The sequence below is a fragment of the Convolutriloba macropyga genome, chromosome 2, assembly GCF_964194025.1.
Source record: "Convolutriloba macropyga chromosome 2, txConMacr16.3, whole genome shotgun sequence".
Taxonomy (NCBI): Eukaryota; Metazoa; Xenacoelomorpha; order Acoela; family Convolutidae; genus Convolutriloba; species Convolutriloba macropyga.
In genome coordinates, this window is record NC_134469.1 from 34936370 (window position 1) to 34956847 (window position 20478).

Below are 20478 nucleotides of genomic sequence, written 5' to 3' on the forward strand. Positions count from 1 at the left end.
GTAAGTTCGGTCTCTAGAAATGCTCGATGGTGGTACGTATTGTTGCTGTCAGCAACCAGAATCCCGTTCAAATAAACTTCAATTTGGGAAAATAGACTATGTTATGTGTTGTTGGTAAAAACGACCGCTTCTCCATCGCTTGGTTTTATCTTTTCGTTGCCATCTGGGTTATAGATTGCTGCTTGCACAGCCAAGTGAATATAGTTCATGTCGATACAGTTTCTTTGATCACCACTTATAACAAAATCTAATTTTGGCCCTCGTGGACCAGTTTGTGGGAAAACCTCCTGATCATGACCGCTTTCGTAATTTATCAATACGCTTGGTTTTTCAAAAAAGTCCAAAGCTGTATGGGTGACGGGATTTGCGATATCGTCTGCAAGGCTTTTGAATTCAAAACTTGAAGTCTGCGTTATTCTAATTCGAAGGCTGCTTTTGTTGTGTTAGTAATGGTGCTAGTAGTACTTGATGTTAGATAAAGTTTCTGACCGACTGCGTTTGGTAGGTAATTTTGTCGAACTGATGGTTTTAGTGGTTTTCCGCTTTCTGCTTTTATTTCCTGCTGATAACGCTTTGTCTTGTTTGCTCACTTGCATCTTACTCGCTCGGGGCTGAGCCCCCCGCCCCGCCAATCGCGGCGCGCCCGGGCGCGAGTGCTGCGCCGCTCGGTTCCGCGACGCGCCGGACGGCCCGCGCGCCGTGGCGCCCGGTTTTTATCGATTGCTCAATGCTTTTAGAGATTGATCGGTTTACTGAATCTTTTGCTGCCTTTTTGATTTTCTTTTTACCTGCAATTATTTGTCCAATTTCTGGTATTGCTGCCGTTACTAAGTTCCTTCCGAGCTTCTTTGCCAAGGGTAAAGCATACTTTTTAACCAGTGGTAGAGCGCACCACCCAACCCGTACAGCAAGCGCTCCAAGTCCCGCTGCTCCCGATCCAAATTGTCGAGCTGGTCCTCCATGCGCTTGTACGTTGTTGCTGAACCCAATCTGAGCTTCGTAGTGGGTGTCCATTCGTTGAATTTTACAATTTGTGCTTGACTGAGAAGTGTCAAATAAAAAAAGTGTTCTTTCGATGTATGAAAATCGAATTGCTTGCTTGCTTGCTTGCTTCATAGACTGATTGTCTCGGGGATTGTTTTTCGAATGAATAGTTCTATTGGCTAAGTCGAAATATCAATGTCAGACAACTTCGGCCAATGGAAAGAAAGGAAATTAATTGGCCTGTTTCGTCTCTTAGCGTTATTGATATCGATTGAAAGGATGACTTGACAACTGTCTTCTATTGCAGGTTTGAAAACGATTGATAACTGATAAGGTCACCATGGTTACTATGGTTGTTCGTGTTTGCTGTCAGTGCCACTGTTCGTAGAAGGGACGTAAATTTGCTACCGAGAACTTCGTCCTGAATAAGGTCACAATAGACGAACATTGTATGCCGTCCTCCAGATATATCTACGGGATATATTGGCTTTGAATGCGGGGAAAGTAACTTAATGCCCAATATGTTCTTCAAATCCGCCGAAACAATTTTGATTCTTTTCTCGGTTTTGTTTGTGGTTGAGTTTTCTGCTTCCTCACTGGTGTTTGTATCCGCAGTTATGAAGCCTGCCTCATCCTCGTGCTCCTTTTCTATACCGTGGCTACGTCTTTCTCTGACTCTCAACAATTGACTGTGTTCACTGACTGACCACTCAAAAGGCCATGAATCAGGCTCCTTCGATTTGAAAACTTTTTCGCAGATCTTCTGCAGAAGCGTATATGTAGACTGATAGTTCCCCTGGGGAATTTTCATTTTGGTTGGTCGTGTCGCAGAGCCATTGGCACGCGGTCTTGATGGTTTTCGCCTTCTCCGTGAAATAGGTAGAAAGAAACTCGTGTTTGAGGACGGTTCAATAGGAGACGACTCAACATCTGATTCTTCCTCGAATTCAGTGGTGGCTTCATTTTGAAAATATTTTACCTCAATCATGCCGTTTGTGACGTTTTTAATTTTAGAGGGCCATGACATCTCCAGTAAAGCTACTTGCCACAAACCTTTGGATTTGTTGAGATCAATCACTGTTGGTAGTAGATTTGTGAAGGTTGCCAAGGTGTTGTTGGGAAAAGTGTCGGTCGATGAGTTAGAAATGAGATTTACTGTGAAGGTGTTTGTTAGATTTGTCATTATTCTTCCAGAAATTTAACAAGCTGACTCGTAAAATTTTCCCTGAATTTCTTCGTTTGTGTCGTGAGAGACTATCCGATATGTTGGCGGATCAACTGTTGAGATGTTTGTTATCCGAAAGCTTTCTTGACTAAACTGAAATTTATATCCACGATGAAAAGTTTCTATTTTTCGGCGTATTCGAACTGTGTCGCCTATTTTAAATTTTGGTTTCTGTATTCTGCCGTTCAGGTTGAGCGAGACGAGATAACTGGTGTGATCTTTCGTTACGTTCTGTGGTGCTAAATCCGTGACTCTATTTACGAGCCCGTTTATAACTTTTACTAATTTCGGCAGCTGATCTATGTATTCTGATGTGTGACTTTGGTTCATGTAATTGTAAATGAGGGCCTTCAGAGACCGAATGTTCCGCTCTGCGAATGCACTCTTTTTCTCGTTATGAGTCTGATAAACAGTTATATTATTAGCCTTATAAAAATTTTAGAACGCTCCAAGAAATTCCTCTCCATCGTCAACCCAGACTTTCTCAGGAAATGCTTTGCGCCTAACTGTTTTAAACATTTTTAAGAATGCTCTTTTTGTTGTTGTTGCATTTTTATCTTTCATTGGTTCGACACGCAAATAGCGACTTAGTGTATCTACTGCAACCAACAGATATCTGATTCCCTTGTTGTCATTCGCAATCGACTGCATATCAGCTAAATCCATTGACCAAATTTCATTGATCCTATACGATTGCACTTTCAGGCGTAGGAATCTTTGTCTTGCTTGCTTGAATTTTGTGAATGTTGTGTTTGTTTCAAGTAGTTTTCTACTGTTTTTCTTCTTAAGCTGGTTTCAGCACATAGACGGTTCAGACTGCTATATGAGCTGGGAAACCCAGTTTCTGTATAAAACTTATGAGCTTTTTTATAGTCTGAGTTCTCCGAAAGCTTTGTAGATATTACTCTCTCGTTTTTGCATTTCTTGCAAGCGAACGTCTCTTGTTGTATTCAGAAGCATTGGAAAGCCCACTGCAAATGAAATGAACCCAGCCACATATTGTGCAATAAAAAAGTTGTCGTTGTTTTGTGCTTTTTCTCAGTAGTTTTTTGCATGATCCACATTTCAGTTTCTTCGAGGATGGGCCAGGTTTTGTTTCGATACCTGCAATTATCAATAAAACTCTTGTGATTCTTGAACAGGCAAATGTTTTCTTCTCAGAAAGATTCAGAACATCGATAGCCATGGAAGCTGTTGATTAGTAGTAGAAACTGTTTGAATATCGTTTGTAGCAGCTGCCTTTGCGGTTTTATTGGCAACAAGGTGACTCCCATTTTTTAATTTAAGAAAAATGTTGAGATCGTCCTGACTGATTTTCTTGGTTGGAAGTTGAAGGTTTGTGAGGAACTCCAGAAGATCTGATGTTGACGCACTGCCGTCTAATTCGCAATGCAGCTTTCCTGTGCTTTGATTTACTGTAATAATGTTTGATTTGCTTAGGAAAGTAAGAATTGTTTTGCTCCGCTCTATTTTTCCGCCACTCAAACCTGCTTTTAAGAGCTCGTCAGTGACACATTGGATTTAATTATCTGATAAGTTAGATGGATGTTTTGAATTGTTGTTATAAGTTTTTGAATCTGGGACTGACTCCGTAACTTTTGTTGGCGAATTGAGTGCTGATGCAGCGCTTAATTGTGCGACTGCTTCGCTATTATCAACATTTCTCTTTTCTAGGATTTTCTGTTTTGTACTTTCTTCTTTTTGTGCTAATGAGTTTGATCTCAGCAACTGTTTATACGTTTCTGTTGATATCAGTATAAATTCGTCGGCTGACTGTGTCATGATCAAGAAGAAAAATGATTTTGAATTGGGGCAGTGATAAGTACAATTAAATTTATACCTTGATTTGTTGCCAGTAGTTTTCGCTTTGTGTTGACTTTCACGCGACGGTCACATATAGAAGAAATAAGTTTTTCAAACTTTTTTATTTTCTGGGCAGATAATATTGCAGGATCAAGGATGACTGTGCCTTTGACAATGTTATAAACACAATCTAGGATAAATTTCACAAATGAATCTGGACAGTGTAGGACGAAAAATTTTCTTTGCAAGGGTTTAAAAGTTATAAAGAGACTTAAAGTATTTAGATGACGTGAATGACTCATCAAGTTTGATAACGTTTTGTAGCGTTTTCGCACAGAAAAATACTGCTACATTTTCGTTAATCTGTGAGCATAAACGTAATTTTTCGTCACATCGAGGATCTAAATCAATCAATAACTGACCGAATGTTGCAGCCGTTGCGGTTTTGTATGCCGATAGTAGGAGTGATCGGCAACCCAACTGTCTTCCAAGGCAGTCAATTTGAATAATGTCGCGAGGGTTTTTCATCAAAAGAATATGGGTTACGTTGAGGTCGATGGTTTTTGCGTTTTGACCTTTTTGGTACAAATTATGTTTCAATATAATGGCATGCTGATTCTGATGCCTGCCCGAAACAACAAGTTGCAGAAACTCTGCTTGGTTACTTGCTTCATTATAAATGTCATCAAATACTAAAAGTTGTCGTTTTGTTTTACCGCACGATTTTAGTTTAGTCCAATCCAATCCCTGGACAAACGTAATATTGTCAATCTTTGTTTTCAGCTCGTCATAAAGAGGTTGCCAGTGTTGGTAAATATATAAAATTTTGTCGAATGGAGGTTGAAAAACTTTTGCTTGAACTAATAGGTCAGCCACAAGTACTGATTTTCCGGAACCACTTGGACCTACAACTGTCATAAATAAGTGCGGATCAGTAGATATTCTCTTGATCATTTCATCGTTGGTATAATACAACTCACGGAAAATGCTAAAACTGACCAGAGGTATGAATGATCCTCACCATCTGAATTGAAAAGAATCAGGCAGAGAGTGCACAAAACAATTGAGCAGATGAGAACCAAAAAATGAATGAAGCAAATTATCATTGATCTCTCGACGTTGCAGCCAATTTTCTAAGGAGGTCATTCTTGATCGTCCATGTCAAAAATTATTTTATTGGCTAAATCGATTGAGCAGTCAGGCGAGTCAGTCATTATCAATTTCAATTCCTTGGTGGTTTTGGTGGTGGTGGTGGTGACTTGGCAGCTTCTTCTGATGCCAACAAAAAGTACTCAGCCAATTTTCCTGCTTCGGAAAGTAATTGCAGCTCAATGAAAGTTAAGTCTAATTCAGTATGAACTAAAACTGTTTGCTGGTTGACTTTTTTCCAGCATTGTTTTCTTAACAAAATAGATAGGTTGTTATTGTTATGTGAAAGTTGAAGAGCTGCTAGTTTTGAAATATGCAAGGTGAATAAGTTTGGATCGAATGTTGTCATGTCAAAATGGTAATTGTTCGAACTCTTTAGACCAAAAGATTTTAAAGCTGGACCAGAAAACGATACCGCTAATATGACCCAATAAGAAATGACTAGGGAAATTAGAAATCATGTAGACATAACCGGGTCCTTTATTATGTGCCTCTTTCATGAAACCATAGGCGTCATGGAAAATTGCATGCACTCAAAATTTTTGAATCTTTCAAATAATTATGTAATGCACTGTTCCCAGGTCCAATGAGTCCACCATATGGAGCCAGCTTGTTAACTGCATGCACATCAATTTTTGGGTCTATGAGCATGCAAACGGCAATAAAGCCATTTTTAGATTTCTCGTTGAGGGAACACTCGGGATACAAGCTTGAGATTACACAAAACTTTATTTATATCCCCAATATTGTACATGCGACTAATTTCTAGATAAATAAGGTAGTAAATGAAAGAGTTATGTAATGTTATCTCATTATTTATCAGTTTTTTATTTGTTTAGATGACTCATCGGAATTTTCCCTTGTATCACTGTCCTCTAGTGCAGCATCCCAGCAGGAACATTGAGCGTTTGTCAGTCCACAGTGCACTTCAATGTATGTTGAGTGTTCAGCTTTGTAGAGAGATCCCCAGCCAGTTGCTAGAATATCTATGAAAGCTTCAACGCTATCCTTGAAGGGTGAGTCGGTACTTTCTAGGCTTTCAATTTTGGCGATGAGCCTGCGTTGGTACTCCGTCAATGTGTTTATTTCTGTTCTGCGAGCGGGACTAGATCTCTCAATTTCCCAAACCAAATCCATCTGATGGCTCCGCTTTGGTATATCCTCTATTAAAGGATCAGGGTTTCGTATGAATTCCTCAAAGATATCTCCTCGTCTAGAAATCTCTGATGCATTGAATCGGAGGAACTGTTGATTAAACGTTTGAAAGGAGCTCTGTGGTACGAACAATCGTGCTCTGACTTCATTGAGAATTTTGATCTCATGTCGAATAAAGGACTTGATAGTCTTCTCCATGTGTTTAGGATTATCGTTTGTATGGACAATGAGTTGCTGGTGTTCTGTCGAGATGTCTTCGCACCATCTAAAGGATGCACTTGTTTCACTCCTGTTGGGTTCATGGTTGACGACTGCAAACTGCCAATCTGTAAACTGATCAATCCAGTGGGCTAAACCTTTGGGCTGTCGCTGTGAGGTTAAAGACAACTGAGGGTTTTCTGTTTAACGGCGTTTTCCCGAAATGGACTCGGTCGCTTGTTGGGTTGGTATTAGTAACTGAGCACTATACACAATGAAACGAAAGTTGTTTGGTGAGTTGCTTAGCATTTTGCTGAAAATTATATTGGAATGAAATCTGTTTCTTTTATAGGCTCTTTTTGTTTGCTTTTGATAAGATAGTTATAAAGATAGAAATGGATGGAAAAATCCACAGCCAATTTGGCAATGCAGGTCAAAATTTTCTACATATATAGTTTAGGGGAAAATTCCAAAGGCAACTTGTCCCAGTGGGTCATTGATATGTAACCACTGAGCCAAGTTGCCTTGTTTAAGCCTTGATTATTTCAGTTTAAATGCAAGTTGAATATGGCTCAGTCAAGTATCCATGGTTCAGTGGGTATGGCTATCAAAACAATTGATGAAATTCAAAATATTGGCCCGAGTTCGAGACTGGGTGGTTGGGATCCTATATCTGTGCGGTAGACCCCCCATTTCTCACTACTGGTATTACAAGTCGGAATTGAAACCCATCCAATACTAGCGTTTGAAAAGATGAAAGAATTATTATATGTTAAATGATGCACTGAAGCATCTCCTAGCGTTCAAGAATTCGGGTGCTCTACTTCAGTTGGAAAAAAGTCTCTTACTGGTTGACCTCGGGTATCAAAAAAGCGATTACTTTTGTGGGATCGGAACAAGTAGTGCGAAGCAAGAAACCAAGGAGTGAGTAAGATATTCTGTCCAGTATATTCTATCGGTAAATATTGTTTCACAATTTGCGAAAGCGCGTTAAATAAGAAAACAAGGCTCCCAGTTCCGAGGCACAATTATTTGAAATTGTTTCAAAGATTGAAAACTCAATTTCAAGGCGAAGAAAGATTTACCAGGAGGATAGTAATAGACAATAGCTAAAGCTCTATGTCGGCAGTAAACGTAAGGATTTTAATAAATTACGTGATCTAAAAACATAATAGGAGCACTAATAACTGAATATGAATCAGCAGGAAAAGGTCGAATTGACTATTGATGACAAACTTTTGTGGAAATAAAGATTCAAAGAATTTTTTAAAATAAGATATCAGATTAAATGTTTGTCTTCTAAATCAACATTAATACTTTCTATTTATAAGCCAATGACCTAAAATCGTGCCTCCATACAGAGAACTGGGGGACACATAAATAGTTTTCCTACCGTAAACAACGGTTGCATTTAGATTTATAATTAAAAACTAGCGATCTCTGGGAATTCCTTAATGCAGATATGAGGACAATTTGTCATTGATGTTCATGTCTGATCGTTTCAGAGAGCTATCTGATAGGGGATTAGTTTGAGGTTTTGACTTACTCTAATTCAGTCCAAATGTTCAAAGAAATTTGGTGCTTTTCAGTAATGAACGGGAATTTCAACATTCATGACGTTTATTTTCTTTATTCGTAAGTTTTTCTTTATCGGATATTCAGCCTCAGGTTTATAAAAATTTAAAAAATTTCAAGATATTGGTAGAAGGTAATCAAATAAGAACAAAACAAAACAAAAAGATATGGGAATTTGAATTCAGTTTTTGAAGTTATCACTAAATCGACTGTGAAGGGGTTGTGCAAGATGTTAAGGTTAACTTCTTTGGAATGGCTCTACTGGTGAAGCATAGCTAAAAAAATGGTTGCCTGGGAGATTTTTAGCCAATCATTAATTTTTGCTTAATGTGCGTTTCTACGAAAAGGGCTTATTTTTATTCTGATATGCAACAATTTTTGTTACCCGATTTGCGTAAATCAAAGTATATCGAGGAACCAAACACTAATCGTCCTCCAATTAGGTCAATTCTTTCTCAATTGCTCAGTTGTAAAAAAAGCAAACAGTGCGTTTTTTTTTAAGAAATCAAATGGGTGAGGCATATCGGTTGAAGAGAATTTCAAGTTCAAGATATTAAAGTAAAACAAAAACTAAAGGAAACTAAAGGAAACTAACATATTTCAGGGAAGCTGTTAGGAAATTTGCTTTTTGAGCTGTTGAGAATACAGAACTGTGTTATACAAGCGACGATAAAAATTTCCATTTTGATTTTAGTACGATATTTCCGCGGTCATGAATTGACTAAAAGAAAATGAAAGCGAAGAAGCCCATAAAATTTATTTAAGCCTGCATGGTAACTTTTTCATTTCCAGTGTTGCTAATTTGTGCCAAAAAGGTACAAACAAGGCAACTTGATATCAAAACAATTAACTCGGCACTATCCCTAACTTCTCAGTCATTTCAAGTATCGGAGTGGATGAAGGGTATGATAATTTAACTTTTCGTGTAGTGAATTTTCCGAAACAAATTTTTAACCAGTAGATATCAATATACTAATTGGAATGTCATGAGGGAATACGGATAGCTAGAGTACAAGGGCATTTTATTGGAGTCAGCATTGTCTGACAACCAAAATTTAATGAAAAATGTATTTTCAGAAAAAATCGTTTCTGAGTTTCTGATTGGTTGAATGGTTGAAAAAGATAAATTAATATTTGATTATTACTGAGACTTTATATATATATATATATATATATATATATATATATATATATATCACTCTTTTTACTGGTTACTATCGGAGTCAGACGTGATATAACAATACAGTATATTTCCCTCTCTTTACTCCGCTTTTGATTTGGATTGAGTTACAAGATAGACTATAGCATTGGGGCCCTTGCAATGTTGAGGATTCTATTTTGCACAGTGATTTAACATATTTCAGGGAATTTAAGGATAATTTGTTTTTGAGCTGTTGAGAATACAGAACTCTGTTATTGAAGCGACGATAAAAATTTTCATTTTGATTTTAGTACAATATTTCCGCGGCCATGAATTGTCTAAAAGAAAAAGAAAGCGAAGGAGCACATAAAAATTTATTTAAGCCTGCATAGTTTTTTTTCAATTCCAGGGTTGCCAATTTGTGCTGAAACGGTACAAATAATGAAACTGGATATTAAAACAATTTACTCGGCACTATCTGTAACTTCTCTGTCATTTCAAGTACCGGAGTGGATGAAGGGTATGATAATTTAACTTTTCGTGTAGTGAATTTTCCGAAACAAATTTTTAACCAGTGGATATCAATATACTAATTGGAATGTCATGAGGGAATACGGATAGCTAGAGTAAAAGGGCATTTTATTGGAGTCAGCATTGTCTGACAACCAAAATTTAATGAAAAATGTATTTTCAGAAAAAATCGTTTCTGAGTTTCTGATTGGTTGAATGGTTGAAAAAGATAAATTAATATTTGATTATTACTGAGATTTTATATATATATATATATATATATATATATCACTCTTTTTACTGGTTACTATCTGAGTCAGACGTGATATAACAATACAGTATATTTCCCTCTCTTTACTCCGCTTTTGATTTGGATTGAGTTATAAGATAGACTATAGCATTGGGGCCCTTGCAATGTTGAGGATTCTATTTTGCACAGTGATTTAACATATTTCAGGGAATTTAAGGATAATTTGTTTTTGAGCTGTTGAGAATACAGAACTGTGTTATACAAGCGACGATAAAAATTTCCATTTTGATTTTAGTACGATATTTCCGCGGTCATGAATTGACTAAAAGAAAATGAAAGCGAAGAAGCCCATAAAATTTATTTAAGCCTGCATGGTAACTTTTTCATTTCCAGTGTTGCTAATTTGTGCCAAAAAGGTACAAACAAGGCAACTTGATATCAAAACAATTAACTCGGCACTATCCCTAACTTCTCAGTCATTTCAAGTATCGGAGTGGATGAAGGGTATGATAATTTAACTTTTCGTGTAGTGAATTTTCCGAAACAAATTTTTAACCAGTAGATATCAATATACTAATTGGAATGTCATGAGGGAATACGGATAGCTAGAGTAAAAGGGCATTTTATTGGAGTCAGCATTGTCTGACAACCAAAATTTAATGAAAAATGTATTTTCAGAAAAAATCGTTTCTGAGTTTCTGATTGGTTGAATGGTTGAAAAAGATAAATTAATATTTGATTATTACTGAGACTTTATTTATATATATATATATATATATATATATATATATATATATCACTCTTTTTACTGGATACTATCTGAGTCAGACGTGATATAACAATACAGTATATTTCCCTCTCTTTACTCCGCTTTTGATTTGGATTGAGTTATAAGATAGACTATAGCATTGGGGCCCTTGCAATGTTGAGGACTCTATTTTGCACAGTGATTTAACATATTTCAGGGAATTTAAGGATAATTTGTTTTTGAGCTGTTGAGAATACAGAACTCTGTTATTGAAGCGACGATAAAAATTTCCATTTTGATTTTAGTACAATATTTCCGCGGCCATGAATTGTCTAAAAGAAAAAGAAAGCGAAGGAGCACAAAAATTTATTTAAGCCTGCATAGTGTTTTTTTTTCAATTCCAGGGTTGCCAATTTGTGCTGAAACGGTACAAATAATGAAACTGGATATTAAAACAATTTACTCGGCACTATCTGTAACTTCTCTCTCATTTCAAGTACCGGAGTGGATGAAGGGTATGATAATTTAATTTTTCGTGTAGTGAGTTTTCCGAAACAAATTTTTGTTAGGAGAAATTGATCCTCAAATCTTAAGCATTAAACCAGTAAACATCAATATTCTAATAGGAATGTCATGAGGGAATACGGATAGGTAGAGTAAAAAGCATTTTATTGGAGTCAGCATTGGCTGACAACCAAAAATCAATGAAAAATGTTTTTTCAGAAATAATCGTTTCTGATTGATTGAAAAAGATAAATTAATATTTGGCTATTAGTTTTGGGGCCCCTGCACTGTCTACTGATGCTCAGATAAGAGTTCAAGACTAGAGATATAGAACTTTAATTAGTCAGATAACCCTTAAGGTATCAGAAATAACTCTTGACGCCATAGGACCATCTTTAGATTACGTAAAAGGTGAGCTCCAGATCACGTCTTATATCGTGCGACCAGTTTTGGTTGCAAACAAAAAAGACTACACCAAAAAATAAATTACTTTACTTTTCTATGATACTATAATTAAACGATCAAGCCAAAAAACAATTGAAAATGAATTAAAAAAATCATTGACACAATCTGCAATAGCACCCTAGAGCAAAGAAGAAAATTACGAGTTAGTAAACGAAACATTATTAAAGCTGTAGAAAAAATTTGAGGAAACCCAATACCTAACATCAATGACAATCCAACGAATCTGGTACACTATATACCCGTAATACTACAGGAACGAGACCAAATCATTAAACGTTACGGATTAATCCTGACAGATGAAAAAGGAAAAAACACAATATTGTATTTTCCACAACGATTTAAACCTGGAAAGTTTATTAAAAAAACCATTTTTCACCAGACACGAAACAAAACAGGACAAAGCGCAGATAACTGCAATACCTGCAACGCCATACAAAATCGTACGAGAAACCGTAAAATTCTTATCCCGAAACAAATAAAAAACTTTTACGTCAACAACAAATTGAGAAACATTACCAATTATGAAACTTGGATAACGAAATAATAAAAAGCGACCAAACTCTAGAAGGCTCCGCTTTGGTATATCCTCTATTAAAGGATCAGGGTTTCGTATGAATTCCTCAAAGATATCTCCTCGTCTAGAAATCACTGATGCATTGAATCGGAGGAACTGTTGATTAAACGTTTGAAAGGAGCTCTGTGGTACGAACAATCGTGCTCTGACTTCATTGAGAATTTTGATCTCATGTCGAATAAAGGACTTGATAGTCTTCTCCATGTGTTTAGGATTATCGTTTGTATGGACAATGATGTGCTGGTGTTCTGTCGAGATGTCTTCGCACCATCTAAAGGATGCACTTGTTTCACTCCTGTTGGGTTCATGGTTGACGACTGCAAACTGCCAATCTGTAAACTGATCAATCCAGTGAGCTAAACCTTTGGGCTGTCGCTGTGAGGTTAAAGACAACTGAGGGTTTTCTGTTTAACGGCGTTTTCCCGAAATGGACTCGGTCGCTTGTTGGGTTGGTATTAGTAACTGAGCACTATACACAATGAAACGAAAGTTGTTTGGTGAGTTGCTTAGCATTTTGCTGAAAATTATATTGGAATGAAATCTGTTTCTTTTATAGGCTCTTTTTGTTTGCTTTTGATAAGATAGTTATAAAGATAGAAATGGATGGAAAAATCCACAGCCAATTTGGCAATGCAGGTCAAAATTTTCTACATATATAGTTTAGGGGAAAATTCCAAAGGCAACTTGTCCCAGTGGTTCATTGATATGTAACCACTGAGCCAAGTTGCCTTGTTTAAGCCTTGATTATTTCAGTTTAAATGCAAGTTGAATATGGCTCAGTCAAGTATCCATGGTTCAGTGGGTATGGCTATCAAAACAATTGATGAAATTGAAAATATTGGCCCGAGTTCGAGACTGGGTGGTTGGGATCCTATATCTGTGCGGTAGACCCCCCATTTCTCACTACTGGTATTACAAGTCGGAATTGAAACCCATCCAATACTAGCGTTTGAAAAGATGAAAGAATTATGATATGTTAAATGATGCACTGAAGCATCTCCTAGCGTTCAAGAATTCGGGTGCTCTACTTCAGTTGGAAAAAAGTCTCTTAAGGGTTGACCTCGGGAATCAAAAAAGCGATTACTTGTGTGGGATCGGAACAAGTAGTGCGAAGCAAGAAACCAAGGAGTGAGTAAGATATTCTGTCCAGTATATTCTATCGGTAAATATTGTTTCACAATTTGCGAAAGCGCGTTAAATAAGAAAACAAGGCTCCCAGTTCCGAGGCACAATTATTTGAAATTGTTTCAAAGATTGAAAACTCAATTCAAGGCGAAGAAAGATTTACCAGGAGGATAGTAATAGACAATAGCTAAAGCTCTATGTCGGCAGTAAACGTAAGGATTTTAATAAATTACGTGATCTAAAAACATAATAGGAGCACTAATAACTGAATATGAATCAGCAGGAAAAGGTCGACTATTGTCGACTATTGTCGACTATTTGTCGACTATTGATGACAAACTTTTGTGGAAATAAAGATTCAAAGAATTTTTTAAAATAAGATATCAGATTAAATGTTTGTCTTCTAAACCAACATTAATACTTTCTATCTATAAGCCAATGACCTAAAATCGTGCCTCCATACAGAGAACTGGGGGACACATAAATAGTTTTCCTACCGTAAACAACGGTTGCATTTAGATTTATAATTAAAAACTAGCGATCTCTGGGAATTCCTTAATGCAGATATGAGGACAATTTGTCATTGATGTTCATGTCTGATCGTTTCAGAGAGCTATCTGATAGGGGATTAGTTTGAGGTTTTGACTTACTCTAATTCAGTCCAAATGTTCAAAGAAATTTGGTGCTTTTCAGTAATGAACGGGAATTTCAACATTCATGACGTTTATTTTCTTTATTCGTAAGTTTTTCTTTATCGGATATTGAGCCTCAGGTTTATAAAAATTTAAAAAATTTCAAGATATTGGTAGAAGGTAATCAAATAAGAACAAAACAAAACAAAAAGATATGGGAATTTGAATTCAGTTTTTGAAGTTATCACTAAATCGACTGTGAAGGGGTTGTGCAAGATGTTAAGGTTAACTTCTTTGGAATGGCTCTACTGGTGAAGCATAGCTAAAAAAATGGTTGCCTGGGAGATTTTCAGCCAATCATTAACTTTTGCTTAATGTGCGTTTCTACGAAAAGGGCTTATTTTTATTCTGATATGCAACAATTTTTGTTACCCGATTTGCGTAAATCAAAGTATATCGAGGAACCAAACACTAATCGTCCTCCAATTAGGTCAATTCTTTCTCAATTGCTCAGTTGTAAAAAAAGCAAACAGTGCGTTTTTTTTAAGAAATCAAATGGGTGAGGCATATCGGTTGAAGAGAATTTCAAGTTCAAGATATTAAAGTAAAACAAAAACTAAAGGAAACTAAAGGAAACTAACATATTTCAGGGAAGCTGTTAGGAAATTTGCTTTTTGAGCTGTTGAGAATACAGAACTGTGTTATACAAGCGACAATAAAAATTTCCATTTTGATTTTAGTACGATATTTCCGCGGTCATGAATTGACTAAAAGAAAATGAAAGCGAAGGAGCCCATAAAATTCATTTAAGCCTGCATGGTAACTTTTTCATTTCCAGTGTTGCTAATTTGTGCCACAAAGGTACAAACAAGGCAACTTGATATCAAAACAATTAACTCGGCACTATCCCTAACTTCTCAGTCATTTCAAGTATCGGAGTGGATGAAGGGTATGATAATTTAACTTTTCGTGTAGTGAATTTTCCGAAACAAATTTTTAACCAGTAGATATCAATATACTAATTGGAATGTCATGAGGGAATACGGATAGGTAGAGTAAAAGGGCATTATATTGGAGTCAGCATTGTCTGACAACCAAAATTTAATGAAAAATGTATTTTCAGAAAAAAACGTTTCTGAGTTTCTGATTTGTTGAACGGTTGAAAAAGATAAATTAATATTTGATTATTACTGAGACTTATATATATATATATATATATATATATATATATATATATATATATATATATATATATATCACTCTTTTTACTGGTTACTATCTGAGTCAGACGTGATATAAAAATACAGTATATTTCCCTCTCTTTACTCCGCTTTTGATTTGGATTGAGTTATAAGATAGACTATAGCATTGGGGCCCTTGCAATGTTGAGGATTCTATTTTGCACAGTGATTTAACATATTTCAGGGAATTTAAGGATAATTTGTTTTTGAGCTGTTGAGAATACAGAACTCTGTTATTGAAGCGACGATAAAAATTTCCATTTTGATTTTAGTACAATATTTCCGCGGCCATGAATTGTCTAAAAGAAAATGAAAGCGAAGGAGCACATAAAAATTTATTTAAGCCTGCATAGTGTTTTTTTTTCAATTCCAGGGTTGCCAATTTGTGCTGAAACGGTACAAATAATGAAACTGGATATTAAAACAATTTACTCGGCACTATCTGTAACTTCTCTGTCATTTCAAGTACCGGAGTGGATGAAGGGTATGATAATTTAATTTTTCGTGTAGTGAGTTTTCCGAAACAAATTTTTGTTAGGAGAAATTGATCCTCAAATCTTAAGCATTTAACCAGTAAACATCAATATTCTAATAGGAATGTCATGAGGGAATACGGATAGGTAGAGTAAAAAGGCATTTTATTGGAGTCAGCATTGGCTGACAACCAAAAATCAATGAAAAATGTTTTTTCAGAAATAATCGTTTCTGATTGATTGAAAAAGATAAATAAATATTTGACTATTAGTTTTGGGGCCCCTGCACTGTCTACTGATGCTCAGATAAGAGTTCAAGACTAGAGATATAGAACTTTAATAAGTCAGATAAGCCTTAAGGTATCAGAAATAACTCTTGACGCCATAGGACCATCTTTAGATTACGTAAAAGGTGAGCTCCAGATCACGTCTTATATCGTGCGACCAGTTTTGGTTGCAAACAAAAAAGACTACACCAAAAAATAAATTACTTTACTTTTCTATGATTCTATAATTAAACGATCAAGCCAAAAAACAATTGAAAATGAATTAAAAAAATCATTGACACAATCTGCAATAGCACCCTAGTGCAAAGAAGAAAATTACGAGTTAGTAAACGAAACATAATTAAAGCTGTAGAAAAAATTTGAGGAAACCCAATACCTAACATCAATGACAATCCAACGAATCTGGTACACTATATACCGGTAATACTACAGGAACGAGACCAAATCATTAAACGTTACGGATTAATCCTGACAGATGAAAAAGGAAAAAACACAATATTGTATTTTCCACAACGATTTAAACCTGGAAAGTTTATTAAAAAAACCATTTTTCACCAGACACGAAACAAAACAGGACAAAGCGCAGATAACTGCAATACCTGCAACGCCATACAAAATCGTACGAGAAACCGTTAAATTCTTATCCCGAAACAAATAAAAAAACTTTTACGTCAACAACAAATTGAGAAACATTACCAATTATGAAACTTGGATAACGAAATAATAAAAAGCGACCAAACTCTAGAAGAGTCAAACGACAAATCCAATTAGTATCAGAATTTACTATCCTATTCTGGTTAGACAATGTTAAACATATTTAGGTAAAAAGACATCACGCGACTTAATTTGAATTGGTTCAACGTACATGCCTCGCCAGCTAATTGCTTCAAGTTTTGATTCAATCTCTAGGTTACTGAAGAAATCAGGTTTAGTTCAGGATCGAGTTGTCCGGTGTTTTTGATAAAACATCAACATCAATTTAGTCGACTGGTAGTCTTTCAGCGATTCCCATTTTTCGTCTGAATCGGTTAGAGATAGTCCGCAGGTAGATGTTTTTCCCGGGACGTGTCTCAAAAGCAAATTGAAATTAATAAGGTGATCAACTACTGTCTAAAGTGGTGAGGGTATTGTGTTAGCTTGAACACAGCGTGCCAATGCTTGGTTGTCAGTCAAAATTAGTATAGGTTGGGCTACACCCCAAGCAATGAGGCCCAAAATGTCCCAGCCATAGTGAGCTCCCCTGACCTCTTCAGCGTAAATTGACAGCGTAAGAATGTACGGAAAAATTTTATCCCAAATACACTGGTGCGTACTGGAATTGGTTTTCAGTCTGGCAAAAATCTATCAATATAACGCACCCTGCTGCATAGAATGACGCATCTGCCATTCCGAAATATTGATTTTTTGTCAGCTGTATTCGAGGTTTGTAAGCTGTGCTTGTAAGTTGTGTTCGAGGTTGGATATGAGCTTCTGGAGAATTTCTTCGCGTTCATATGCTGATTTGAAATCCGTTTCATTCCAGAGGTTGATGAAAAGGCAGTAGATTCCGCAAATTCAGAAAAACCCAAACGATCCAACCATGAGTTTCATTTGTTTTTTTTGGAAATTTCAAAATCTGTCTATCTTCCATTCATTTGATGTTTTTGTTTCGCCTGAGATTGTCATCCCAAAAATTTGCGAGCAAGCTCTAAAGTTGCAAGGTTCGACATGCAAAGTTGAATTCAAGAAATTGTACTTATTGTTGGTCAACCATGCGTAGTATGAAGTATCCTGACTTCCTCCATCTTGCAGAAAAAGTTTTTGCCTTCAAAGTGGTCTTGCATCTAGTATGGTTGAAATTGGAAATTATTTTAATGATAATTGTTTCTGAACAGATGGTTTAATTTTCCAAGATCTATGTAATCTGTTTGCCAGATGGTTTCCATTGCGCGAAGATGGGTGAAAATTTGAAAATAGCAGGGTAGTTATTATGCCATAACATTGAAGCAATGCTAATTCGAGTAGGAGCACTTCTTGCAATTGGATTGCAAGTGGTGAACTTTGAGTATATAAACAGGGCGGTTATGTTCCGGAATTCGACTTATGAGAGTCTTTAACTCCGATATTCAGTCTGTGCCTCGCAAAAATTTTGTTACGTTCCACTACAAGTTCTTCCATTTGTCTTTTTGATTCACCGTAACGGACATGTTCTGCTGGCTAAAATTTCTGATTTTTTTCCTACTTTCTTCATCTTGATTGGGATCCAATGCCTCTGCCTCTTAGAATTCGATTAGTGAATCCTATATTCACTTTTCAAGTCCCTCCAGACCATTTCGATCACCTCAGGACTCATATGTTGGGAACTAGAATCTGTTAATTTGTGTATCAGTTGGCAGGTTACATTGTTTAATGCTATAAAGAATTAGCGGTTGCTTACGTTTTGTGTTTTTTTAAGGCTCCAGTAGCATAAAGTAGGATGCTTGTTCGGCTGTTAACTTACCAATTTTGTTCCTGCTTTTAGGTGTTTTAATTAAAAGCGACGGGACAGTCCGAAAACTCCACAAGCGCTATCTGGTAGCTTGTCTGACTAGTGGTTGGCAACTTAGTTTCTGAGTCAACAGGTGCATCTACCTTGATCATTGGATGGATCTTTTTATCGACTCCTGAGATCATAGACAAGAGTCAGTACAAAACTGAAATCTGGCAAATATAGCAATCGTTTTCTAGAGTTAATAGTCACTTGTGGTAAAGAAATTGACAACGAGGATTACTCCGCTCAGGGATTTCAAAATCGTGAACCTGTCTTTGGGGTACAACGGTCCTAAAGTAAATCTCATTTTTAAAAAATTGGTTCCGTTGTTGCTACTACTGCTTTTGAAGGAGGAGCTGGAAGCTTCGCTCTCACATTTCGTAGTTTCTTTAGTTTGTTCAAAAAGAGGAGGAGGTAGGCAACTGGCAAAAGCGCCAGTATCTATTGCTTCACCAAAAAGGTGATTGAAATGAAAAGAGATTAGAAAAAGGGATGAAGTTTCTTCGTCAGAATTCAAGCTTACATTACCGGGCTGTAGAGCATGCAACGGCGCCGAAAATTTTCGATTGGCAGAAAGACAGATTTGCTCCCATGTTGGATGGTTCTCTGCTAATAATCTTTTTGCATATGTCCTGCTTTCCACACTGACTGCGAATGATACTTCCTGGTGTCTGCAATCTGTTTCGGTTGAACAACAAATACTTCACCCAACCTCTGCAAGTCTGTCAAGAAACTATCTGCATCTTCGTTTGTAGGATCAAAATTTTTTTGTTCAAATCGAACTCGAGATTGCGCTAAATATCTGCTCCTGCATACCAATCTCGAGCATTGCAACGACTAATCAAGTTTATCTTGTTGGGTTTGAGTCAAGCCAAGCTAGAAACTCGAATTTGTGCCATACAGGTGAAGATGAACATTTCAGCAATGTTGACTATCTGCTCTTGGAGTTCTCGCCACTGCCGAGCTTGCGCGAAACAATCTTTCGAACTGAGTTTTAATTATAATGTGTAGTACACTCGTCGTTTGCTGTGGTGTTGTTGCCATAATCAAAAACAATGTTTCTAAATGAAAGCAAAGTAAATTTTGTACTTCACGAATTAAATCAAAAGAACCAAATATTTGTTAGAAAAAGCAAAGGTTTAAACAAAAAATGGAAGCACATTTTCTGGGTGAAAATTCTTCTCCAATTTAAAAAAGAACGCTTTAGAAACTTGTCAGTTGCCATCTCATAAAGTTGTTTCATTTCCACTGTTTTTCACTCTTTCCAACTATTTCCATAAATATAAGTATGGAAAAACAAAATATTTCTACCAACCACGAAAGGAACGAAATGCCTCATAAACCATATATTATATCTTAACCATATAACTTAACCATAAAATTGAAGAAAAAATTCGTAATCAATTTGACCCGATTGGATTAATAGGACATTTATTATTGATCTAGACATGGTGAGCAACATTAGTGATGTTTACTGGGGATCATATTAGTGGCAGTTGTAGCACAAATGTTATATAACTGATAAACAAACATTGAAGAACTCTGAACCAAAGCATAAACCGACTAAAGTCGGAAAAATTGCTCTCGAATGACAGGCGGGGGCATAAATTATGGGTGCAAAAACATCAGACGAAGAAAGGGTCGAACCCCCACCTCCTGAGACTAATTACTTCACCACGACAAAGCCATTATCCACTCAGCTATCAGGGCCTTGTCATCGCATCTCTAACAGTCAATTGACAAACTTTATTTCGGAGTGAGAGCAATTGAAATCACTCAAAAATCAAGAAGTGCGTGAAAAAGTCACTTGAGAAGTCAAAGATTATTCTAGAAGAAAAGCGCAAAACCGGACACACACGTTTACAATAATTGCTTCTCATTCGAGAGCAATTAATAATGCTACTAATTTTTTTACCTACAAAATACATTA

The 20478-nt window shown here is 36.4% G+C and overlaps 1 protein-coding gene across 1 annotated transcript in view; it reads right to left on the reverse strand.

Moving 5' to 3' along the window:
• The window catches only part of LOC142358621 (uncharacterized), a 78192-nt gene that overhangs the window by 27435 nt on the left and 30279 nt on the right, over positions 1-20478 (reverse strand). The window lies entirely within an intron of this gene.